The 23,407-nt window shown below is 46.1% G+C and overlaps 1 protein-coding gene across 1 annotated transcript in view; it reads left to right on the top strand.

The window, feature by feature from the left end:
• Window positions 1–461: 461 nt before the first annotated feature.
• Window positions 462–23,407, top strand: part of GJB1 (gap junction protein beta 1) — a 37,758-nt gene continuing 14,812 nt past the window's right edge. The window contains exon 1 of the mRNA XM_029607231.1: window positions 462–559. The gene's annotated coding sequence lies outside the window, so the exon portion shown is untranslated. The remainder of the gene's footprint in view (window positions 560–23,407) is intronic.

Below are 23,407 nucleotides of genomic sequence, written 5' to 3'. Positions count from 1 at the left end.
CACATTTGGTCCTCTGTGACGGAGTTGTAAATGTGCCTTTGGAAGGTACACAAGGGTCTTTCAAATGAATGCCTTGTGCTCACTTTCCCCTCTCCTGATCTCGCCTCACTTCCTCTCCCGGTAGTCACCATGGGTGAACAGCTTGGGTACTTTTACCCCCCACTGGAGAGGGGGCAGGCACGGTTTTCAGCGGGTACCCAGATAAAAAGGTTTGAACGGTTTCCTCCCAGGGACTTGTGTAGGAATCATGTTTGGTGGGGAACTGAAGATGATGCAAGTGAGCAGGAGGGCTGCCAGGACTGACAGAGTCGTTCCCTTTAGCAGATACAGCCTGTCCAGGCAAAGCTTGGAAACATATTGGCAGTCCCATGATGAAATTCAGTTCAACCCATTACCTAGAAAGAGAGAGGTGCCCCGGTGCTTATTACTCATTTTTTTCCTGGGAAGGGCAGGGCACTGGAGTTTGGCCATAGCTGGGCAGATATAAAGCTGCTGAGCTGTGCAGGAGACAGGAGACGCCTGCAGGAGCCTTACCTCTGAGTCCTGCTGCACATCCCTGGTGAGTCTTCTCTGGCAACGACCACTTCATTTTTTTTTACTTATGGAGGTGAAGGAGAAGTTATTGTACTGATGCATCAGGGAGTTTCATACTTACACATTTATACTTGGCATCAGGGAGTTTCAAACGTAGACATTTATAGTTGCATCAGGGAGTAAAGGCAGAAGGGCACTTTTCCCAGAAAGGCCCCGGGCGTCAAAGAAAAGATCCCCAAGAACATGGCAGAGTGAACGTTGATATTTTCCTCCTACTGGGATTATCATCATTTGTTTTTAATTTTGTGGATAATTCTCTTAAGCCACCTAGCAGGAAAGTATGCAGCTACATTTCTAACACTGGCACATTATCACATTTTCAGAGAGGAACTAGATGGGTACTTTCTCCTGGAATGCACTAAAGCTTGCACAGGTGCAAAGCAAGCCAGGCACACTATAGATGGGATCAAGTGGAGGAGATTGCAAACCATCCCCAAGCAGGCTACAGCACTGGGCAAGACTTTCTCTGTCATCTATTACTATGCCATATCTTCAAAAGGTCTTACCAAAAGAGATTCCTGAATTTAAATGTGTGAGGCATAAAGTGTCTCACTCTCTCTCTGGCTGTATCAGTGTGAGAGGTTTGGTCTCTCTCTCGTTCTCTCTCTCTCTCACTCTCAGGCTGTGTCAGTGTGAGGGGTTAGGTCTCTCTGGCTGTGTCAGTGTGAGGGGTTAGGTCTCTCAGGCTGTGTCAGAGTGAGGGGTGAGGTCTCTCTCTCTCTCTCTCTGACTGTGTCATTGTGAGGGGTTAGGTCTCTCTTTGGCTGTGTCAAAGTGAGGGGGTCAGGTCTCTCTCTGGCTGTGTCAGGGTGAGGGGATTAGTTCTCTTTCATGGCTGTGAAAGTATGAGGGTTATGTCTCTCTCTCTCTGGCTGTGTCATTGTGAGGGGTTAGGTCTCTCTCTCTGGCTGTGTCAGAGTGAGGGGTCAGGTCTCTCTCTCTCTGGCTGTGTCAGTGTGAGGGGGGATTAGTTCTCTCTCTTGGCTCTGAAAGTATGAGGGTTATGTCTCTCTCTCTCTCTCTGGCTGTGTCAGTGTGAGGGGCTTGGGACTCTCTCTCCGGCTGTGTCAATAGGAAAGGTTTAGTTTCTCTCTCTCTCTCTCTCTCTCTCTGGGTCTGTCAGTGTCAAGTGTTAGGTCTCTCTCTCTCTCTCTCTCTTTCTCTCTCTCTGGCTGTGTCCAGTGTGAGAGGATTAGGTTTGTCTCTCTGAATGTGTCTCTGTGAGGAGAAGTCTCTCTATCTATCTTTCTCTCTCTCTCTCTCTGGCTGTGCCAGTGCGAGGGATTGGTTCTCTCTCTCTCTCTCTCTCTCTGGCTGTGTCAGTGAGAATGGTTAGGTCTCTCTCTCTGGCTGTGTCAGTAAGATGAGTTAGGTCACTCTCTCTCTCTCTGTGTCAGTGTGAGGGGTTAGGTCTCTCAGGCTGTGTCAGAGTGAGGGGTGAGGTCTCTCTCTCTCTCTGACTGTGTCATTGTGAGGGGTTAGGTCTCTCTTTGGCTGTGTCAAAGTGAGGGGGTCAGGTCTCTCTCTGGCTGTGTCAGGGAGAGGGGGATTAGTTCTCTTTCATGGCTGTGAAAATATGAGGGTTATGTCTCTCTGGCTGTGTCATTGTGAGGGGTTAGGTCTCTCTCTCTGGCTGTGTCAGAGTGAGGGGTCAGGTCTCTCTCTCTCTGGCTGTGTCAGTGTGAGGGGGATTAGTTCTCTCTCTTGGCTCTGAAAGTATGAGGGTTATGTCTCTCTCTCTCTCTCTGGCTGTGTCAGTGTGAGGGGCTTGGGACTCTCTCTCCGGCTGTGTCAATAGGAAAGGTTAAGTTTCTCTCTCTCTCTGGGTCTGTCAGTGTCAGGTGTTAGGTCTCTCTCTCTCTTTCTCTCTCTCTGGCTGTGTCCAGTGTGAGAGGAATAGGTTTGTCTCTCTGAATGTGTCTCTGTGAGGAGAAGTCTCTCTATCTATCTTTCTCTCTCTCTGGCTGTGCCAGTGCAAGGGATTGGTTCTCTCTCTCTCTCTCTCTGGCTGTGTCAGTGAGAATGGTTAGGTCTCTCTCTCTGGCTGTGTCAGTGTGAGGGGTTACTTCTTTCTATCTCACTCTCTGGCCTTGTCAGCATGAGGAGTTAGGCCTCTTTTTCTCTCTCTGGCTATCTTAGTGTGAATGGTTAAGTCTCTCTCTCTGGCTGTGTCAGTGTGAGGGGTTAGGTCTCTCTCTCTCTTTCGCTGTCTCAATATGAGGGGGTTAGGTCTCTCTCTCTCTGGCTGTGTCAGTAGGAAGGGTTAGGTCACTCTCTATCTCTCTGGCTGTGTCAGTGTGAGGGATCAGGCCTCTCTCTCTGGATCTGTTAGTGTGAGGGGGTTAGGTCTCTCTGTTTCTCTCTCTCTCTCTCTCTCTCTCTCTCTCTGGCTGTGTCAGTGTGAGGGGGTTGGGACTCTCTCTCTCTGGCTGTGTCAATAGGAAGGATTAAGTTCCTCTCTCTCTCTGGGTCTGTCACTGTGAGGGGTTAGGTCTCTCTCTCTTTGGTTATGTCCAGTGTGAGAGGATTAGGTTTGTCTCTCTCTCTCTGAATGTGTCTGTGTGAGGAGTTAGGTCTCTCTATCTCTGGCTATATCAGTGTGAGGGGTAAGGTCCCTCTCTTTCTCACTCTCTCTCTGGCTGTGTCAGTGTGAGGGGTTAGGTCTCTCAGGCTGTGTCAGAGTGAGGGGTGAGGTCTCTCTCTCTCTCTGACTGTGTCATTGTGAGGGGTTAGGTCTCTCTTTGGCTGTGTCAAAGTGAGGGGGTCAGGTCTCTCTCTGGCTGTGTCAGGGAGAGGGGATTAGTTCTCTTTCATGGCTGTGAAAATATGAGGGTTATGTCTCTCTGGCTGTGTCATTGTGAGGGGTTAGGTCTCTCTCTCTGGCTGTGTCAGAGTGAGGGGTCAGGTCTCTCTCTCTCTGGCTGTGTCAGTGTGAGGGGGATTAGTTCTCTCTCTTGGCTCTGAAAGTATGAGGGTTATGTCTCTCTCTCTCTCTCTGGCTGTGTCAGTGTGAGGGGCTTGGGACTCTCTCTCCGGCTGTGTCAATAGGAAAGGTTAAGTTTCTCTCTCTCTCTGGGTCTGTCAGTGTCAGGTGTTAGGTCTCTCTCTCTCTTTCTCTCTCTCTGGCTGTGTCCAGTGTGAGAGGATTAGGTTTGTCTCTCTGAATGTGTCTCTGTGAGGAGAAGTCTCTCTATCTATCTTTCTCTCTCTCTGGCTGTGCCAGTGCGAGGGATTGGTTCTCTCTCTCTCTCTCTGGCTGTGTCAGTGAGAATGGTTAGGTCTCTCTCTCTGGCTGTGTCAGTGTGAGGGGTTACTTCTTTCTATCTCACTCTCTGGCCTTGTCAGCATGAGGAGTTAGGCCTCTTTTTCTCTCTCTGGCTATCTTAGTGTGAATGGTTAAGTCTCTCTCTCTGGCTGTGTCAGTGTGAGGGGTTAGGTCTCACTCTCTCTTTCGCTGTCTCAATATGAGGGGGTTAGGTCTCTCTCTCTCTGGCTGTGTCAGTAGGAAGGGTTAGGTCACTCTCTATCTCTCTGGCTGTGTCAGTGTGAGGGATCAGGCCTCTCTCTCTGGATCTGTTAGTGTGAGGGGGTTAGGTCTCTCTCTCTCTGGCTGTGTCAGTGTGAGGGGGATTAGTTCTCTCTCTTGGCTCTGAAAGTATGAGGGTTATGTCTCTCTCTCTCTCTCTGGCTGTGTCAGTATGATGAGTTAGGTCTCACTCTCTCTCTCTCTCTCTCTCGCTCTGGCTGTGTCAGTGTGAAGGGGTTGGGACTCTCTCTCTTACTGTGTCAATAGGAAGGGTTAAGTTTCTCTCTCTCTCTGGGTCTGACAGTGTTAGGGGTTAGGTCTCTCTCTCTCTGGGTCTGACAGTGTTAGGGGTTAGGTCTCTCTCTCTCTGGCTGTGTCCAGTGTGAGAGGATTAGGTTTGTTTCTCTCTGAATGTGTCTGTGTGAGGAGTTAGGTCTCTCTATCTCTCTCTCTGGCTGCGTCAGTGTGGGGGATTGGTTCTTTCTCTCTCTCTGGCTGTGTCAGTAAGATGGGTTAGGTCTCTCTCTCTCTCTGGCTGTGTCAATATGAGGGTAAAGATCTCTCTCTCTCTCTCTCTGGCTGTGTGAGCATGAGAGGTTAGGTCTCTCTCTCTCTCTCTCTCTTTGGCTCTCTCAATATGAGGGGGTTAGGTCTTTCTCTGGCTGTGTCAGTGTGAGGGTTAGGTCTCTCTTTGGCTGTCAGAGTTAGGGGTCAGTCTCTCTCTCTCTGACTGTGTCAGTGTGAGGGGATTAGTTCTCTCTCATGGCTGTGTCAGAGGGAGGGATCAGGCCTCTCTCTCTGGATCTGTTAGTGTGAGGGGGTTAGGTCTCTCTGTTTCTCTCTCTCTCTCTCTCTCTGGCTGTGTCAGTGTGAGGGGCTTGGGACTCTCTCTCTGGCTGTGTCAATAGGAAGGGTTAAGTTTCTCTCTGTGGTGTAAAAGCGTGAGGGGTTGGTCTCTCTCTCTCTCTCTGGCTGTATCAGTATGAGGGGTTAGGTCTCTGTGTCAGCATGAGGTTTAGGTCTCCCTCTCTGGCTGTGTCAGTGTGAGGAGTTAGGTCTCTTTCTCTCTCCTCTCTCTCTAACTGTCAGTATGAGGGTATAGATCTCTCTCTGGCTGTGACAGTGTGAGGAGATAGGTCTCTCTCTCTCGCTCTCTGGCTGTGTAAGCATGAGAGATTCGGTGTCATTTTCTCTCTCTGTGGTGTAAAAGCATGAGGGGTTTTGTCTTTCTCTCTCTCTCTCTGGCTTATCAGTATGAGGGGTTAGGTCTCTTTCTCTCTCTGGCTGTGTTAGCATGAGGAGTTAGGTCTCTGACTGTGTCAGTATGAGGGGTTAGGTCTCTCTCTCTCTGTTGCGACCGTCGCTGCTCGACGCCCTCACTCTGCCCTCTTTACCTCCGTGGCGACTCCCTCCGGGTCTGATGGACTGCTAGCTGCCACGAAGTCTTCTTGCCGTCTCTCTCCGGCGTCCCCGGACCGGCACGATGCTGTGGATCCGCTATGTTCCTGATGACATAGGGCACGCGCTCCGATGTATGTACCAGCAAGGGCGCGTACCTCGGGGTTGTCCCCCTGAGATGACGTCATCCGCTTCCAATATAAAAGGTCTCAGTATTTGCTAACGAATCGAGTTAGCAAGGGGTTTCGCTACCTAAGCTACTCTGCCTCCTCGAACTTACCAGGGGTACCCGCTCCTCAGAGGCCTCGCTCTCTTTTCTTTATTTCAGATTGCCGATAGGAACCGGTACTCGCTCCTCGAGGGCCCATGTTCCTGAACCCTCTGAAGATTCTCTACTGCCTGGAAGCTATCGCAGATACAGACATTTGTGAGTTACCACTGCTCTCTCAGAGCTTTCCCTGGAAGCAGGTACTCGCTCCTCGAGGGCCTAACCCTTTCCAGCTACTGAGCTTCTTAAGACCTTATGTGAGTTTGTCATCCAGTTCTGGCTATGAACACAGCATACCCTGTCTACTCACTATCTATAGTTTCCTCTACAGCTCAACCCTGGGATCGCGGTTCCAGTACCTGAGGGACTTCAGCCCTGCTGCGCATATCTGCTCACTACTGCCACCTCTGGTGGTTTACTAACCTGTCTGTGTCTGTCTCCGTACTCAAGGCTAGCCGGTGGTCCCTCTCAGGATATCCTCCTGGGGATGCAGTCATCTGCCATCAGCCCAAGGATCCACCTATCTACATTCCTCTACAGCTGAGTGTCCTCTCCAAGCACCCCGCTGGTACAGTTTGCTAACTCCTTCTTCCACAGGAGCCGAAGCATAACAAGATTGCTAACTCCTCATGGAGATCATAACAGATTGCTAACTCCTCCCTCCTTGGGAGCTAAAACATAACAGATTGCTAACTCCAATGGATCCGGCTTTAAATTGGAGAAGCAGTACTCCTGGGAATCCAGCTTAAGGTATGAGATGTCAGTAACCCATGGACCCGGCACACCTCTCCGCTTTGCAGGCTAAACCGGGCCTGGCTCAACGCATCTCAGAACAGCAAGAAACCTTGGAGAACCTTACTGCAGCATTCCATCAGCTTCACACACAGAAGATACAAGGCACAGCTTCTACTCAAGAAGGTCAGTTACAGGAGGTAACTTTATAGACTGCTGTTCCACTGGCTGCTCCTATTCGCTTCTCCGGAGAACTCCAGAAGACGCGGGGCTTTTTGAACCAGTGCAGCTTGCATTTCACCTTACAGCCTTCATTGTTTCCCACGGGCCTCTCTAAGATCACCTACATCCTGTCATACTTGGATGGGAGAGCCTTGTCGTGGGCATCTACCTTGTGGGAACGCAAGGACCCTATTTTGCAGGACATAGAAGGATTTATGGACTTGTTTAAATCCGTTTTTGATGACCCTGCTCGTATGTCTGTTACTGGGTTTGCTTTAGTGGACTTGAAACAAGGCAACAGATCATTGGCTGAATTTGCCATAGAATTCAAGAGTCTTGCAGCGGAACTTCGCTGGGACCCCAGATGTCTCAAGACTCTCTTCTGCAGAGGCCTGGATATCTGCTTGAAAGATGAGCTGGCCACTCGCCAGACACCTGACTCGTTGGAAGAATTGATAGCCTTAGCTACTCGGATTGATTGTCGGCTCCGAGACAAGGTGAAGGAACTCCGGCCTAAGGTGTTAACTGGGTTGAAACAGGCCAGTACCCCTGCACCTCGGATGGGTCCAGCAATTCCTGCTGTTGATAAAGACCTTATAGATGCACCGATGCAACTTGGTCATGGCCACTTGACCTCAAAGGAGAGAAGATTCCGGAAGAAACGCAGCCTGTGCATGTACTGTGGTAAGCCTGGCCATGATGTCTCTACATGTCCCATTCGTCCGGGAAACGGACGGGCCTAAGTCCCGCGGGAGGACTGTTCTTGGGCCATACAGCGTTATCTCCTCTGCTCTCTTGTTCAGTCTCTGTGACCTCTGAACCAGCAACGGTTTGAACCCCTGCCCTGGTGGACTCAGGGGCAGGAGGCAACCTTATTCTCAGACGTCTTGTTGAAGACCTGAGGAGTCCCTTCGTCAAATTAGAAGATCCATTATTGCATCACAACTTGAAGTGGGCTTTGGACGTTCCTTACATCGTCACTTCTCTTGAGGATCTTAATGACGTCCACAGCCGTTCTACTCCTGGCTGTTGATATTCATAGCGGTTGCTATGTTCGCCATGGCTAGATGGCACTCTACATCTTTACCGTCTTCACGGACTATAAACCTAGAGATATCTGTCACGTTCCATACGGAAACCATCTACTTCTTTGTACTGGAAAAGGCTATGCACCTTATCATCCTGGGGTTACCCTGACTTCTGATGCACCAACCCCAATTGACTGGGCATCCCTGGATCTCTCACGTTGGGGCCCAGAGTGGTGGGAGGTGTCTTAAGGAGATCTTGTCTATCATATGTATGCCTACAACTCCAGCGAGGCCAAGACTGCTGCCCCAAGATGCATCCTTCAGAGAAGTTTTCTCTGAGGAGGTCAGTGTCCCTCCTCCACGTGGGGCTTGAATGGTGCCCTGGGTCTAAGAATTTCAGTGCCACTAGAAGGACGAGTGTATCCTTCCTCAGTTTTCACCAAGGAAGCAATTTCGGAGGATGTGTCTGAAGCACTACAGCACAGTTAGTTCCGAAGAAGATATCTCTAGCTACCAGCCTGTTTGATTTGCTGGTACTGCCACAGACTCTCTTCCAGCTATTCTACGGAAGAGTTATCCAGAAGTGGGTTTTGGACGTACACCAACATTGCCACTTCTGTTGAAGTTTCTGTGACGTCCATAGCAGCTAAGCCATTGCTGCTGAATTCAACACCGTATCCAGTTACTTTACTGAAGAGTTAACCTTTGTGGTGGGGTTGGATGTACCCCAACATCGCCACTTTCTCTGAAGGTTCAGTGACGTCATAGCAGCTAAGCTATTGCTGCTGAAGTCAACACCGTATCCAGTGACATTACTGAAGAGTTACCTTTAGAAGTGGGGTTGGACGTACACCAACATCGCTACTTCCATTGAAGTCACAGTGGCATCTATAGCAGTTAGCTATTGCTGCTATACTACCATCTTTCATCCAGCATCATCTACTGGAGAGTCATCTTTAGAAGTGGATTTTGGACATTCTTCAACATTACCACTTCCACTGAATTCCTCAGTGACGTCCACAGCAACTCTACCCATTGCTGCTGATATCATTAATAACACTCTGAAAGATTCTTCCAAATCTCAAGATCCATCTGTCACCTTTTGCAGAAGACGAAGTAGAAATTAAGATCAAAGAGATTCTGGATGTTCGCAACCGAGGCAAGACTTTTGAATACCTTCTGATTTGGGAAGGTTTTGGCCCCGAAGAAAATTCTTGGGAGCCTCAGACCAATATCTTGGACAAAGAAATGCTTCATCAGTTTCACCTCATGCATCCTTTGAAACCTAAGCCTGGTACCCGAAGAGGAGATCGCCCTTTGAAGGGGGGTACTGTTGTGACCGTCGCTGCTCAACGCCCTCACTCCGCCCTCTTTACCTCTGTGGCGACTCCCTCCGGGTCTGATGGACTGCTAGCTGCCGCAAAGTCTTCTTGCCTTCTCTCTCCGGTGTCCCTGGACTGGCACAACGCTGCAGATCCGCCATGTTCCTGATGACGTAGGGCACTCACTCCGATGTATGTACCAGCAAGGGCGCGTATCTCGAGGGCGTCCCCCTGAGATGACGTCATCCGCTTCCAATATAAAAGGTCTCAGTATTTGCTAACGAATCGAGTTAGCAAGGGGTTTTGCTACCTAAGCTACTCTGCCTCCTCGGACTTACCAGGGGTACCCGCTCCTCAGGGGCCTCGCTCTCTTTTCTTTATTTCAGTTTGCCGATAGGAACCAGTACTCGCTCCTTGAGGGCCCATGTTCCTGAACACTCTGAAGATTCTCTACTGCCTGGAAGCTATCGCAGATACAGACATTTGTGAGTTATCTTTATTTCAGTTTGCCAATAGGAACCGGTACTCGCTCCTCGAGGGCCCATGTTCCTGAACACTCTGAAGATTCTCTACTGCCTGGAAGCTATCGCAGATACAGACATTTGTGAGTTATCTTTATTTCAGTTTGCTGATAGGAACCGGTACTCGCTCCTCGAGGGCCTATGTTCCTGAACACTCTGAAGATTCTCTACTGCCTGGAAGCTATCGCAGATAGAGACATTTGTGAGTTATCACCACTCTCTCAGAGCTTTCCCTGGAACCAGGTACTCGCTTCTCGAGGGCCTACTGAGCTTCTTAAGCCCTTATGTGAGTTTGTCATCCAGTTCTGGTTATGAACACAGCATACCCTGTCTACTCACTATAGTTTCCTCTATAGCTCAACCCTGGGATCGTGGTTCCAGTACCTGAGGGACTTCAGCCCTGCCGGGCATATCTGCTCACTACTGCCACTTCTGGTGGTTCTACTAACCTGTCTAATAAAAGAATTAACTGTGTCTGTCTCCATACTCAAGCCTAGCCAGTGGTCCCTCTCAGGATATCCTCCTGGGGACGCAGTCATCTGCCATTGGCCCAAGGATCCACCTATCTACATTCCTCTACAGCTGAGTGTCCTCTCCAAGCACCCCGCTGGTACAATTTGCTAACTCCTTCTTCCACAGGAGCTGAAGCATAACAAGATTGCTAACTCCCTAGCAAACCTAACAAGATTGCTAACTCCTCATGGAGATCATAACAGATTGCTAACTCCTCCCTCCTTGGGAGCTAAAACATAACACTCTCTCTGGCTGGGTCAGTGTAAGTGGTTAGATCTCTCTTTCTTTGGCTGTCTCAGTATGAGGGGTTAGGTCTCTCTGGCTGTGTCAGTGTAAGGGGTTAGATATCTCTCACTCTCTCTCTCTCTGACTAGTTCAGCATGAGAGGTTAGGTCTCTGATTGGCTGTGTCATTATGAGGGGTTAGGTCTCTCTTTCCCTATCTGGCTGTGTCAGTGTAAGGGGTTAGTTCTCTCTCTCTCTCTCTCTGGCTGTGTCAGTGTGCTGAGTTGGATATCTCTTTGGCTGTCATTGTGAGGGGTTAGATGTCTCTCTGAGCTATCACTGTCAATGATCAAATGGAAGTATCTGTCTCTGTGTTCCTGGGTTGGTGGGGGGACAGATGGTATCTGTGCATTCATTAATTGAGCTTTCAGAGTGCTTAATGAGATGATGATGTGTTAGTGCCTTAGGTTTTGGATTTGTGGTTGTATGAGTATGGTGGGATGAGAGGCTATGAACAGTTTGGAGTGATTGACTGGCTCTGATATCCTTAAGGGATCTTGCCAAGGCAGGCAGGGTTTGGAGTGGCAGAATTCTCTCTACCTGTTGGGAGGATGACTTTCGGGGGGGGGGGGCAGAGAGGAGGGAATAGGTGACTGTGTCTAAATGGAAGCCTGGGGGGCTGAGAGTTATAGGAAGATGGTGGTCTATATGTGTCTTGGGAGGGGGAAGGGGGAGTAATGTTATTTGCTTTGGATTGGTGTCTGTGTGTGGCTTTGGAGGGAGGATAATTCTCTTGGGAGGAATGGGGAGCTAGCCATAGGTGTCTTGAGGAGTGGGTAACTCCCTTGGGTGGTGTGAGGAACTGTATGTATCTTGGGGAGGGTGATGCCCTTGGGAGGTATGGGGACCTGTGGGGGGGGGGGGGGGGGTGTTTAACTCTCTCGGAGGAATGGGGAGGTGTGTGAGTCTTGAGGGAAGGTAACTTCCTTGGAGGAAATGTGGTCTGTGTGTCTTCAGAGTGGGGAATCGGAATAGGATAGAATTCTGTGAGTGCTGTTACTCTTCTCTGCCCTCAGATTTACATTCATTAAACTTTATTGGCATGATAATTTATTCATGTTTTGAGGGACATTTTCACAGCTATTTATACACGTAAATTGGTTTTATGCACTAAAATGGGCTTTTGAAAATTACCCAGCGGTGTTGCATTTGTAAAAGTTATTTCACATGTACTTTTATGTGCGGTAGAAAAATTGCAGAGGGGGAGTCCAGGCAGGGAAGCCTTCTACACACACACTTTCGATTTTCAAAAATATGTGCATAAATCTATACACATACATTTATACTTGCGCCTGTGCATGAATTAGCACACATATTTACACCCTCTCCCATGCATAAATCTTCATATACATATTTACAACGGCTCCTGCGCATGAATCTGCACACACACATTTATACCCTCTCCTGCTCATACATCTGCACACACACATTTACACCCATTCCTGCGCATAAAGCTGCACATACACACATTTACACCCGCTCCTGTGCATGGATCTGCACACACACGTTTATACCCTCTCCTGCTCATAAATCTGCACACACACATTTACACCCACTCCTGTGCATGGATCTGCACACACACGTTTATACCCTCTCCTGCTCATAAATCTGCGCACACACACATTTACACCCGTTCCTGTGCATGGATCTGCACACACACGTTTATACCCTCTCCTGCTAATAAATCTGCACACACACATTTACACCCACTCCTGTGCATGGATCTGCACACACACGTTTATACCCTCTCCTGCTCATAAATCTGCACACACACATTTACACCCGTTCCTGTACATGGATCTGCATACACACGTTTATACCCTCTCCTGCTAATAAATCTGCACACACACATTTACACCCGCTCCTGTGCATGGATCTGCACACACACATTTATACCCTCTCCTGCTCATAAATCTGCACACACACATTTACACCCGCTCCTGCGCATAAAGCTGCACACACACACTTACACCCACTCCTGCGCATAAAGCTGCACATACACACATTTATACCCTCTCCTGCTCATAAATCTGCACACACACACTTACACCTGCTCCTGTGCATAAAGCTGCACATACACACATTTAAACCCGCTCCTGCGCATAACTCTGTGCACACACATTAACACCCACTCCTGTGCATGGATCTGTATACACACATTTATACTTGCTCCCGTCCATGAATCTGTTCAGACACATTTATACCCACTCCTGCGCATAAATCTGCACACACACATTTATACTCATTTCCGCACATGAATCTGCACACACACACACATTTACACCCACTTCCGTGAAGATGTCATTTTGTATGCTTTTGTTGTCAGTGTTTCTCAGTACAACCAGAAATTTTCAAAGCGGACTTCTAGGCTAACGCTTGCAAGCACTTTCTACATGCAGACTTCAGTGCTACACAAGCCGCTGGAAATTACTCTCTTAGAGGGAAATTTGCAAGCAGATGAAGGTCCACTGAACATATACCTGTGGATTTTACATTGGCTCTCAAAATGCCCAAAAATGTATGCACCTCTTTTTTTCCAACTAAAACAAGGCAGAGTTTTGAAAATTCAAAACTACATGTACTGTTACCTCCTTTGGCCCAGGAGTGCCTGCACAAAAATGGGGATTCCAATGCATCTGTTTGTATCCATATACAGAGTGTGCAATTTTCAAACAGTCATGTACATGGCCCAAATGAAAATGTTTGAAAATTTTACACCTAAAAGGCAATAATTAAATTAATTTACACAGGTAAACCTATGGTTACCCTTGTGAAATTGTGGGTGGATTGTTGGTGCCCCTCCATACTCATATGTTTAACTGCTGAAACAATGGGTGGCAACAGGTTGCGGGAGAGGGGGAAACACTAGCTGAATATGGTATAGAATAATCAAATCTGCACATAATTACCTTATATGTGCATTGTGTCTGCCAGAAGCCCTATGGCAGGACTTCCCAAACCTGTCCTGGGGACCCCACATCCAGTCAGGTTTTCAGGATGTCCACAATGAATATGCATGACATACATTTGCATATCCATGGACACTCAGTGTATGCACATGTATCTCTTGCATATTCATTGTGGGCATCCTGAAAACCCGACTGGCTATGGGGTCCCCAGGACAGGTTTGGGAAGCCCTGCCCTACAGCCACTTTCATTACTGTCTTCTTAGAAGGCAATTTTCAGAAGCAATTTTCCTACGTAAACTGCCTATCTGAAAATTGCTCAGCCCTTACCTAGCTCAACGTACAGAAGGGGATCAACAACACACAGACTTTTAGCCAGGTAAAAGGAAAGTAGATCTATGGGTGTGAATAGGTTGAGGGATGTAAATAATGTGCAGAGTTCATATTTTCAAATCCATGCACGGTATTTTCAAGGGAAAAAGGAGCAAAAGGAAAAGCAGATGCAGATCTCTGCTGGGACCTTTTCCTGGCACAATTTTCAAAGGAAAAGTGCATTGGTGCTTGCCCTTTTAGAATTGGTGCACAGACCACAGGTAAAAGCACTAATTGACTTTGCATCTTTGAAAATTGCCCCCCAAGTCATTAATACAAGCAGAAAGAAAGAAAAAAAATCAATATTAGTGATAATAAGAGTAAAATAAAATGACTGTCTCTCTCCTTGGACTCTTAAGCTCTCACTGAACACTTCTTTGTGCTGCATACAGATGTTAAACATGTGTCTTTGCACTCATCTATGACCGGCCTTGCAAGACACAATCTAAGAGAGATCAATCTACCAAATAAGGCAGTGCAAGCTAAAGCCAGCATCATGCGAGAAACACACAACTTGCCTTCACTCAAACCGATTTTGCATTTTCTTTACAGCCCCCTCCTGCAATAAACCAGCACATGAAAAAACATCAATATTTGCTGTCCCAGAACTGCCTGCACTGGTTCAGGACTGGACATACAAAAAATGAAAAAAACAAAACAAAACCAAAGTGTAGAGAAAGAGCCATAGCTAATACCCACAGTGGAGCATGTTTGTACAAAAACATTTCGTATGCAAAAGTGTAGACAGCAAAAAGGAAGACAGGAGACACCCTCAATGAGGGCAGGAACGGGGAGTGTGTGACAGAGTGAGTGCAGGAATGGGGAATGTGTGACATACAGAGCAAGAGTGGTAATGGGTGTGTGACAGAGTGAGGACAGGCATTGGCATATGTGATATCCAAAGCGAGGGCAGTGACGGGTGTGTGACAGAGTGAAGACAGGCATTGGAGTGTGTGACATTCAGAGAGAGAGACAAACTTAATCCTCTCACACTGGACACAACCAGAGAGAGAGAGAGAGAGAGAGACCTAACCCCTCACAGTGACAGACCCAGAGAGAGAGAGAGAAACTTAACCCTTCCTATTGACACAGCCAGAGTGAGAGTCCCAACTCCCTCACACTGACAAGTCTTTGGGACAGGTACAACTTCCACCCTGGGTCATCTCAGGAGATGAAAGTTAGTTGCAGTCTTTATCTCTAATGCCACTATGTTTTATGATTATTTTATCTGCAAGGAAAAATATAAAAATCAAGTTTAATTGTTAGGAGAGCTATGATTACAATCTGAGCTGTCCTTATGCTTAAATAGGTACATAAGGGCTAGTAGCGAGAAATTACTCTTAAGCAAATATTTGAAAGTTCTTTATGATTATGACGGTTACTGTCATTTAAATAAGATTGCTTAGAATGTCATTTTCCTGTGGCTTTTTGTTGTCTGAATCTGATTTAGAATTTTGTCAATTTTAGCACTGCCATTTATGTCATAAACCTGGATTTTATGGGCATAAATGATTGAGAAACTTAAATCCTTTATCACATCCTCTCTTCTAGCCTTTACGCAAATCCCCCAGGCTGCCAGGTTTACATTACACTGCAGGAATCTGTCTCTCTAACCTACCTTTTTGTAGTGCAGTTTGTTTCAACTTACAATATGCTCTCTTCCCTTATTCCATCAAACCTGGGCAGGGGTGGGGGTTCAGGTGCGTGATACAGAGCGAGGGCAATGATGGTTTGTGATATGCAGAGTGAGAGTAGTGAGATGCGAATGATATAGATCGAGGGCAGCAGTGGGAGTGTGAGTGTGTGACAGTGTGAGTGTAGTGATGGGTTTGTGATATGCAGAATGAGGGTAATGAAGTGTGTGAGATACAGACTGAGGGCAGCAGTGGGAGTGTGTGACAAAGTGAGAGCAATGATGGGTGAGTGATATGCAGAATGAGGGCAGTGAGGCATGTGTGATACAGAGCAAGGGTAGCAGTGAGGTGTGTGGTACAGAGTGAGGACAGCAGTGGGAGTGGTGACAGAGTGAGGGCAGTGATGGGTTTGTGATATGCAGAGTCAGGGCTGTGCTGACGTTGTGATATGCAGAGTCAGGGCTGTGCTGACTGTGATATGCAGAGTGAGGGCAGTACGACGTGTGATACAGAGTGAGGGCAGGAGTGGAAGTTTGTGACATGCAGAATGAGGGCTGTGATGGGTTTGTGATATGCAAAGTGAGGTCAATGAGGTGTGTTTGATATAGACTGAGGGCAGTGGTGGGAATCTGTGACACAGAGTGAGGCAGTGGTGGATTTGTGATATGCAGAGTGAGAGCGGTGAGGTGTGTGTGTGATACAGAGTGAGGGCAGTACTGGGAGTATGTGGCATGCAGAATGAGGGCAGTGATGGGTTTGTGATATGTAGAGTGAGGGTAGTGATGGGTTTGTGATATGCAGATTGAGGGCAGTGATGGGTTTGTGATATGTAGAGTGAGGGTAGTGATGGGTTTGTGATATGCAGATTGAGGGCAGTGATGGGTTTGTGATATGTAGAGTGAGGGTAGTGATGGGTTTGTGATATGTAGAGTGAGGGTAGTGATGGGTTTGTGATAGGTTTGTGATATGCAGATTGAGGGCAGTGATGGGTTTGTGATAGGTTTGTGATATGTAGAGTGAGGGTAGTGATGGGTTTGTGATATGCAGATTGAGGGCAGTGATGGGTTTGTGATAGGTTTGTGATATGCAGATTGAGGGGCAGTGATGTGTTTGTGATATGTAGAGTGAGGGTAGTGATGGGTTTGTGATATGCAGATTGAGGGGCAGTGATGTGTTTGTGATATGTAGAGTGAGGGTAGTGATGGGTTTGTGATATGCAGATTGAGGGGCAGTGATGTGTTTGTGATATGTAGAGTGAGGGTAGTGATGTGTTTGTGATATGCAGATCGAGGGCAGTGATGGGTTTGTGATAGGTTTGTGATATGCAGATTGAGGGTAGTGATGGGTTTGTGATAGGTTTGTGATATGCAGATTGTGGGTAGTGATGGGTTTGTGATATGTAGAGTGAGGGTAGTGATGGGTTTGTGATATGTAGAGTGAGGGCAGTGATGTGTTTGTGATATGTAGAGTGAGGGCAGTAATGTGTTTGTGATATGCAGATTGAGGGCATGCGACATGTGTGATACAGAGCGAGAGCCCTAGTGAAGTGTGTGACATGTAGAGTAAGAGAAATAGTGGAAGTATGTGACATACGGAGTGAGAGTGAGGTTGGTTTTGTTACATTCAAAACGAGGGTAGCAGTATTTGACCCTCAGAGTAAGGGCAGTGGTGGGATGTGTGAACACAGAGTGAGGGCAGTGGTGCGAATGTGTGAACACATTTAAAGTGAGGGTAGTGATGGGAGTCTGTGACATGCACAGAGTGATGGTGGTGACGTGTGTGGTCCAGAATGAGGGGGACAGTGAGAGTGTGTGAGAAATGTGTGTGACAGAGACAGACTGGCAGTGTGACACAGAGTGAAGACAGTGGTGGGAGTTTGTGACATTCACAGAGCAATTGTGACGATGTATGTGGGATAGAGTGAGGTAAGCGGTGGGAGTGTGTGAGACATGCAGTGTGAGGGTAGTGATTTGTGTGTGCCATACTGATGGCAATGAGGCTAGTGGTGGGAGTGTGTGACATCCACAGAGCCAGAATGGTGATAAGTGTGTGACACAGAGTGGGGTCAGTGATGTGTCTTTGTAGCACATTTATTTGTTTCCTCTCTTTGAAAGGGCAAAGGTTCTTCAGGGACTTGAGAGGCTATTACACATCCAATTGTTGGTAGGGCACCACTAGATACTAGAGAAGAGTCCCTGATTCACTCTCCCAATCCCTGGCATAGATTCTTTTGGGGTGGGGGGAAGGTTAACCTCCAGGGCCCAAGGCATTTTAAATGGAAACAGCTCCAAAGATACACTATACAGAATGTTTTGGTGTTCCAAATATATTTACTAAATAGCTCTTTAAAGTCACAAATGGTAGTACTTAGTCTTTTTATATGAAGAATGCAAAGCAGGTACCATAATTGCACCAAAGAGGTTCTAATTCTCACTGTTATACCTCCTGATATCCCCTCATTCCTTTTTCTGAGGTTTAAGGCTCCCTTGAATAGATGCTTGGCTCTCTGACGCCATAGGACCCATTTTAATACCTGATTCTCCAATGCTTGAATTTTTCTTCTTTTCATAAGAACATGAGAACTGCCATACTGGGTCAAACCAAGTCCATCAAGTCCAGGATACTGTTTCCAGCAGTGGTCAATACAGGTCACACATACCTGGTAGGATCCCAAAAGATCAATAGATTCTATACTGCTTATCCCAGGAAAAAAGGAGTGGATTTCCTCGAGTCCACCTTATTAATGGTATATAGACTTCTCCAGGAACTTGTCCAAATCTTTTTTAAACCCAGCTACATTAATAGCTTTTACCACATCTTCTGGCAATGGATTCCAGAGCTCAGTTGTGCTCTGAGTGAAAAAATAGTTTCTCTAATTTGTTTTAAATGTGCTAGCTAGTAACTTCATAGTGTCCACTAGTCTTTTTATTTTTTTGAAAGAGTAAACAACTGATTCACATTTATCTGTGCACTCCACTTATGATTTTATACACCTCTATCATATCCCCCCCTCAGCCATCTCTTCTCCAAGTTGAAGTGCCCTAACCTCTTTAGCCTTTCTTCATAAGAGAGTCGTTCCATCCCCTTTATCATTTTGGTTGCCCTTCTCTTTACCCTTTCTAGTTCCAGTATATCTTTTTGAGATGCAGAGACCAGAATTGCACACAGTACTCCAGGTGCATTTATAGTTATGATATTCTCTGATTTATTCTCCATTCCTTTCCTAATAATTCCTAACATTCTGTTTACTTTTTTAACCAATGCCATACACATTGAGCTAAAGATTTCAACGTATTATTATCACTATGATGCCTAGAACCTTTTCCTGTGTGGTGACTCCTAATATGGAACCTAGCATTGTGAAACTACAGTGTGGGTCACTTTGCACTTGTCTGCATTAAATTTCATCTGTCATTTGGATACCCAGTCTCCCATTTTCATAAGATCCTCTTCTAATTTCTCATAATCCACTTGGAATAATTTGTCATCTGAAAATTTTATTACCTTACTTGTTCCCTTTTCCAGATAATTTATAAATATATTAAAAAGCACTGTTCCAAGAACAGATCCCTGCAGCACTCCACTATTTACCTTCCTCCATTGCGGAAACTGATCATTTAGTACTACTCTCAACCAGTTCGCATTTCACAAAAGGATATTGTCTTCCATCCCATGACTTTAATTCTCTCAGGAGTCTCTCATGAGGAATTTTGTCAATGCCTTCTGAAAATCCGGATAAACTATATTCAATAGCTCACCATTTTCCATATATTTATTAACCTCTTCAAAAAAAAGTTGCAGATTTGTGAGGCAAGACTTCCTTTGGGTAAATCCATGTTGGCTCTGTTCCTTTAAACTATATATATCAATATGTTCAGCAATTTTGTACTTTAAAATAACTTCTATGAGCTATAGTTTCCCAGATCACCACTGGAGCTCAATTTTAATATTAGTGTTACATTGGCCACCCTCCAATCTTCAGGTACAATAGACAATGTTAATAACTTACAAATTAATGGTAATAGATCTGCAGTTTTGTTTGTGAGCTCTTTCAGAACTCTAGGTGTATACTATCTGGTTTAAGTGATTTGCTACTCTTTAGTTTGTCACTTTGCTCTATCACATCTTCCATGTTCACCATGATTGTTTTCAGTTCCTCCGAATCATCATCATTAAATATCATTTCTAGCATGGTTACTATCCCAACATCCTCATCAGTAAACGCAGATGCAAAGAAGTCATTTAATTTTTCTACTATGGCCTTGTCTTCCCTAAGTGAGCCCTTTTACCCCCTTGATCATCAATAAGAGGGACCATATAACCCCAATTTTAAAGAACTTACATTGGCTACCAATTAAGTTTAGAATCCTTCATAAACTACTAACAGTTATACACAAAGCCATACATAACATTACTCCTCTGGATCTTACAATACCTTTGCAACTCCACACCTCGATCCGTCCAATTAGACTAGCCCAGAGAGGCACGCTTCAAGCACCCACCATCAAGACCTCTTTCAGTAAGAGAGCTATTTCCGCCTCGGGCCCCAAGCAATGGAACCTGCTCCCTCCTGAACTGAGGCTGGAACAATGTCCAATCACCTTTAAGAAGAGACTTAAGACTTTATTGTTCAAGCAAGCATTCCCATAACTACACACCTCAGCCTTGGTTCTTATCCGCATCATGAGTAGACTATCCAACCTGATGCCTTCACAGTCCTCCCCTATTTAATTTCCTTACTTTTCGCCCAAGTTATACAAACCCTACTCTCTATACTTGCATCACCCATTTTATGTTTTCGAGGTTATTTCTACCCTGTTAATTGTTTTCATCCAGGTTATTCTTCCCTGTTCATTGTAAAACAAGACTTGGTCTATGTTATTTTGCTGGTTGTAATGTAAACCGAAGTGATAATTAACCTTGTTAATTGAACCTCGGTATATAAAAGTTATAAATAAATAAATAAATAATGATCCAACCAACTCCCTCATAGGCTTCCTGCTTCAGATAGATTTGAAAAACATGTTATTTATTTCACAGAATTTATAACCTGCACTAATCCAGGGTTCAAGGTAGGGAACAACATCTCAGTCATAAAAAAATTAAGAACAGACAGCAAAACAGAAAAATAAACTGCTCCCAATCTATAATGCAAGCCATAACAAGAAAATACATCAGACAACTACAAATACCAAGCTTTCTGACCAAGGCAAGACCTATATGCATTTGAAAAATAAAAGATAGCATCTTTAAAGTTAAATGCCGAGTGTACCTACCTACTAAAAGAGGAATGCTGTTTAGCTGCTTTCCAAGTGCCAGAAAACAGCATCCTCGGCTTATGTGCTAGAAAGAGGCACGTTTTTAGCTGCTTTTAAATGTCTGGAAATATGTTGTTACTTGAAGCTGCTAAGGAAGAGCGTTCCATAAGATTGGACCCACAACTGATAGGGCCCTCTCCCTGGTTTCAGCAAGATGGGCTGACCGAATGGAGAGAATATCCGGGAGACCCGACTGAGAGGATCTTAACATCTGCGGAGGATTCTATTGTGCAGAGAGTGAGTGCCGTTACAGGTGTGTGACAGAATAAGGAGAGTGATGGGTGTGTGGCGTAGAGTGAAGGCGGTGATGATGACTGTGTGACACGTGCAGAGTGAAGGTGATGATGGGTTATGTGTCCCAGAGTGAAGTCAGTGGTGAGAGCACATGACACGCAGAGAATGAGTGCAGTAGTGGTGTGTGACACAGAGTGAGGGCAACTGTGTGAATGTGACACAGAATGACCGCGAGGGTGGGAGTGTGTGACACATGCAGTGCAAGAGTGGTGTTGCCTGTGTGACTTTCCTAAGATGCAGAAGGGGGATGTTGCCACTACTGCAGCTGTCTCTGGCTTGAAGTGAACAGGCACAGTTCAACTCCTGGTTTGCCAAAGGTCTTTGCCTTGGATTTTATCATGAGAAATGTAAGAGGTTGGATGGAGCTTCCCCGGAAGACTGGAGCGAGGAAGCAGTGCCTGAGATGTAATTAGCATCAGAAAAGGTTCCTGAATGCGCCATCTCGCAGGCGCTGGACACAATGAGGAATGGAGTCATACGGGGTGTGGGTGGAAGTCACAGCGTTTGATCTGAATTCTAAATGTGTTGCTCAAAGCCTGATAAAGGCTCTATTGTAGGAGAGAGTTTGTAAATCAGCCGGACTCCTCAGTGCAGGGTAGTGGCTGCTATAGAGAAGGACACCGCGTACTGACCGGCTAATGGGCTCCATCCCCAACCAGGGCTACCTCAGACGCTTTGGAGTCAGGACAGTGTGCCAGTGAGTGGACCACGACTACCTTGCAGGTACATCCTCTGTTACATCCCTGGGGAATTCATGGGGAGGCTGCAGAGAGACAGAAGGGAAAAACTAAGGCAGGGCCTGCAAGAGTAAATGGACAACCAGAGAGAGCAGATAACAGAGGCAAGTTTGCAGCTCACAGTACTCAAGGCAGAGTCAGACTAAAGCCAGCCAGCCAAGAGCCGAGAGACTGGGAAGGTGGCTTTGTCCCCCTGACAGCCAGAAGTGAGACCCTGTGACAAGTGAGAGATGCAGCTGAAACTGCGGGTGATGTCACCTGGGATTACACAGGAATCCTGATTTTTTTTTATTTGGTAATGATGAAGGGTACCAGAAGAACCTTTGTAAAAAAAGGGGAAGCCACCACAGACCTCTTTCCCCCATCCCATGGTCCTCACTGCCCCTCTCCTGTCCCTAAAAATATCATTTTTTTACTTTCCTATCCAATTGGAGGTGTAGAGCGTGGGGGGGGGGGGGGGGGGTGCAGGGTTCAGTCCCGATTCTCTCACTGATGCTCCTTGTGATCTTGGAGAAGTCACTTCAGCCTCCATTGCCTCAGGTACAGACTTAGGACCTGATGTACTGAAGCTCTTTTCCTATTCTGTGTCTATAGGGGAAAAGCTTCATACATCATGTGCTTAGACTGTAAGCTCTCTGGGGCAGGGAGATACTTATAGTAACTCAGCTTGGGTTTGGAAAGCTGAATAGTTAAATCCAAATTGAATTCCTTTGGACATGCCACCTACATAAAGCACCTCCTTGCATCCCACACTATAAATATTCAGTGCAAAGCAGTAAGCTGCCAGTTCTCATTAGCCCCCCTAATTACCAAGGATGTAGGCGGTTTTACCTCAAGTACTGCAGTTAGTATTCAGAAAGAAACTCTCTGGGTAGCAAGCCTAAAGTATGTACCCTAATGGGCCTCTATTTCTATGAGTAATCTGGGTAAAATAGGAAGCATATGTTTGAAAGTCCCATGTACAGAGGCAGTTTTCCTTCCCTAACCTAAATGTACTCCCAGGAGTGCTTTGTTTTAATCTAATTTAACTTACACGCCCTATGGAAGCCAGCGCGCTCAGGAATTTTAATTCATTTTAATGTACGAACACTACAGAAACCCAGAGTTTTAATCCAGTTAAACATATGCACACACTGCAGAAGGCAGAACGCCCGGGAATTTTAATTCAGTTAAATGTACACATACACTACAGAAGCCAGAACCCCTGAGAGTTTTAATCCAGTTTAACATATACACACTACAGAAGCCGGTGCCCCTGGGAGTTTTAATCCAGTTAAACACACACATATACACTATGGAAGCCAGAATCCCTGGGAGTTTTAATTTAGTTAAACGTACACACACTACGATTGGATCCATGCAGATTCTAAAATACTATATCAAATCTGCACAGAACCATATACACGCATATATTATGTACCTATGTGGAAATGTTTGAAAATGATCCTCCCTGTGTGCAGACATAGAAATACAGCTTTAACAGTGTTTCCCAATACTGTCTTGGAGGCACACCTAGCCAGCCAGGTTTTCAGGATTTCTGCAATGAATATGCATGTTCTCTAATCCTTCAGGCATGTTCACTCTGTTGCAGATCTTAGTATCATCTGCAAATACAAAAACTTTATCTTCTATCCCTTCTAAAATGTTGCTCACAAAGATATTGAACAGAACCTGTCCCAAAACCAATCCCTGTGGCACTCCACATAACACTGTTCTTTCTTCAGAGTAGGTTTCATTT

The sequence above is a fragment of the Rhinatrema bivittatum genome, chromosome 6, assembly GCF_901001135.1.
Source record: "Rhinatrema bivittatum chromosome 6, aRhiBiv1.1, whole genome shotgun sequence".
Taxonomy (NCBI): domain Eukaryota; kingdom Metazoa; phylum Chordata; class Amphibia; order Gymnophiona; family Rhinatrematidae; genus Rhinatrema; species Rhinatrema bivittatum.
This window is presented reverse-complemented; position numbering and strand designations above follow the sequence as displayed.